Genomic DNA, 3,507 nt, shown 5'->3' with positions numbered 1-3,507 from the left:
CAGAGTTGGTGGAGAAGGCGGCCCACGAGCAGAGGCAGTTGGTGCCGCAGAAGCCGGCGCGGGCGATGCAGTGGAGGGAGAAACCGGCGTGGCAGCCGACCGGGGCCGTCCCGAGGGAGAGGCCGCGGCCGACCGGGACAGTCCCGGGTCCCGCGCCAAGTCCCGCAAGTGTGCGGTGTCGGGGAACCGTGCTGGAGCCGAGGCCGAGCCACCCGAGTCCGCGCGTGGGGACACGCCGCATGGAGCGACAGAATCGGGCGGGAGTTGGCCAGATTGGTGCGCTGATCCCGGGGTGGATTCGCCTGGTGCACCTGCCGCGCCTGATCCCGAGGCGAATCGGGCACGAGAAGCAGCAAGGAATTCCGCGTCGGTGGGATTTCCTGTGTGGCGGAGGAATCTGCAGCATTGCTGACCTGCATAAAATCATCACTTCCTGCACAATGGTCATTAGATCCTGTAGCACCGGTATGAGAAATAGACACAGTATTAGTATGCACTTCCTCAAGAGTTACTAGAGCTGGTTGTGGGGGAAACACGAAGTTGGGCGCCGGCATTAGGATGTAGTGCAGCAAATGGAAAAATATGCTCATCAAAAATAACATCACGAGAGACATAAACCCGACCCGTGGACACATCGAGACATTTATACCCTTTGTGTAGTGGACTATAACCAAGAAACACACACTGTTTAGAACGATACTCAAGTTTGTGTTTGTTGAATGGGCGCAAGTTGGGCCAAACTGCACACCCAAAAAATACGAAGAGGGGAATAATCAGGTGTGATGTTAAAGAGACGTTCGAGTGGGGTTTGATTATGAATGACACGACTAGGAACCCTATTTATAAGGTAGACAACCATGAGGAAAGCCTCATCCCAAAATTTGAGTGGCATGGATGCGTGGGCTAAAAGAGAGAGGCCTACTTCAACAATGTGACGGTGTTTGCGTTAAGCAGAACCGTTTTGTTGATGAGCATGAGGACAGGAAACATGATGTGTAATCCCAATAATTTCAAAAAATTGATTCAACTTTTGATATTCACCTCCCCAATCAGTTTGCATAGCAATGATTTTCTTATCGAAGATGCGTTCAACTAGAGCTTGAAAGAGATGGAATTTTTGGAACACATCGGATTTATGTTTGATAAGATAAATCCAGCTGAACTTACTAAAATCATCGATGAAACTGACATAGTATTTTTGTTTGCCTACAGAAAGGGGCCCAGGGCCCCATACATCGGAAAAAATAAGCTCTAAAGGAGCATGAGATACACTAGTTGAACGAGAATAGGGGAGTTGATTGCTCTTAGCCATTTGACAAGCATCACAAACTAAATGATGATCTGTTTTATTGGACACGGGAAGATGATGATTACGAAGAATTTGCTGCACCACTGGGAAGGATGGGTGTCCTAGACGCCTATGCCACCTAGAGGTAGAGGGCTTGACGACTCCAAGGAGCTGACGTCCAGGGGTAGTTGGTTGGCCACGGATTGGGTAGAGTCCATCTCTACTTGGACCGTGAAGGATTGTGTTCCCCGTTGCCTGATCATTCACAGAAAAGAACTCGGGGTAAACAATAAGATAGGCATTATTATCTTTGGCGAGGTGATGACCGGAAAGAAGGCTTTTGGTGGCACTAGGTACATGAAGAATGTTATTTAGCTTGAGAGACTCATGAGGGGTAGGAAGAAGTGCATGACCAACATGTGCAATTTCCATACCTTGACCATTTTTTGTATGGATTTGTTCTGGCCCGGTGTAGCGATCACACACCGTGAGCTTCTCGAGCTCACCGGTCACATGGTCCGTCGCCCCCGTGTCGAGATACCAGTTAGTACCAACACCATAGGAGGGAGCAGCGGCATTGGCAGACTTGGGAGGATTGCCTTGGTGCTTGGGGTTGTTGTTGAAGGTCTTGTCGAAGCGCTTTTTGCAGGACCAAGCGCCATGGCCAGCATATTTGCAGATCTGGCAGATGAGGGGGCCTTGAGGATGAGCAGCGCCTCCTCCCGGTGGGGTAGTAGTGGTGCCGAAGTTGTTGGGGAAGGCGGCACCACCATCAGCAGGAGGACGAGCAGAACCACCATGGCCATCCCCTTTGGATGCGAGGTTGATGGAGTGGGCGGCAGTGGTGTTCTCGGACTCGATCCTTGTTTCAGCAGAAAGGAGGAGGGAAAACAGCTCCCCAAGACCGATGGGGTTGTCTGCTGTTGCACGGGTTGAGATCGCATACACAAAGGAGTTGTAGTCTGAATCCAAACCGTGCAGGATATGAGAGACAACCTCATCTTCATCAACAGGAGTCCCGGCCGCCGCAAGTTCATCTGCGAAGCCTTTCATCTTAGCATAATAGGAAGCAGCGGAGAGATCACCTTTGCGTGATGTAGAGAGTTGGCCACGAAGTTGGATCTTGCGAGCACGGGACTGTGCCGCAAAAAGCATGAGGAGCATCTGCCACACGCCGGAGGAGGTGGTGATGGTGTGGACTTGCAGAAGAACATCCCGGGTGAGGGATGCGAGGAGGAAAGTCAGGACCTGTTGGTCTTGACTGTACCACGCGGTGTATGCCGGGTTGGGAGTCGAGATCATCTCCTTCTTCCCGGAGACCTCTGTCTCCGTGGCCAGAACAGCAGGGGGCGCCGCAGAAGTACCATCTAGGTACCCCATCAGGCCGGCAGCCCTGATGTGGGGAAGAACCTGTGCCTTCCACTTCAAAAAAAATTCTCGGGAAAGCTTCTCGGTGATTGTGTGGCCGAGGGCAGCAAGGGAGGTGGCGGGATTCATGGCGGCGGCGGTGGTGGAGGAGGAGGGGTAGGACATAGATGGAAGAGAGAGGCTCTTATACCATGTGAGAATAATGGGGTAGAAACGTATGCATTATGCAGGGACGTATGCGTGTTTATATAAGGCATAAGCCAACCGAATACACAAGATTTACAAGGTGGCTAGGATTGATCTTTATCTATACAAAGGATATATCTACAAGATCAATCCTAACTTAAACAAACACGCACGCCTAATGTTACAATGTCTAACACGGATATGACAGGCTATTAGATTTGCTCTTATGTTGGTGATGGTGAGCTTGCTGAGACCCAACGTAGTAGGGGTGCCGTATGAAGATCAAGGATAAATTATGGGAAACAATCAATTCTTATCTTTTCCCGGGAGAAACATGAAATGCAATTAATGTGTGTGGTTAAGTTCCATTAATACACAAGAATGAAATTGTATAGGAGGTTGAACCTCTTTGCAAAGCTCAATGTACGCACTTCTCCGGAAAAAAGAAGACTTAATAAGCAAACTTTAATGTTTGATTTCATAGTGTTTCACCAAATTCTGAAGTAAGCAAAGATTTTTATCTTATTGGAATTCAAGAATAGTTCATCCAATACAAAATCATGTACATAGTATACCATAGTACTTCACGTGATTCCATACTGATAATAAAAAAAATCTAAATCATTCAACGTGTTACCCAACATGCACGGAGGCAATGCGAAAAC

At 49.0% G+C, this 3,507-nt stretch overlaps 1 pseudogene; it reads right to left on the bottom strand.

Annotated features, from left to right (window-relative positions):
- Positions 1-2,218: 2,218 nt before the first annotated feature.
- LOC123400575 lies at positions 2,219-2,302 on the bottom strand (annotated as a pseudogene).
- Positions 2,303-3,507: the final 1,205 nt, after the last annotated feature.

The sequence above is a fragment of the Hordeum vulgare genome, chromosome 5H, assembly GCF_904849725.1.
Source record: "Hordeum vulgare subsp. vulgare chromosome 5H, MorexV3_pseudomolecules_assembly, whole genome shotgun sequence".
NCBI classification, from domain to species: Eukaryota; Viridiplantae; Streptophyta; class Magnoliopsida; order Poales; family Poaceae; genus Hordeum; species Hordeum vulgare.
This window is presented reverse-complemented; position numbering and strand designations above follow the sequence as displayed.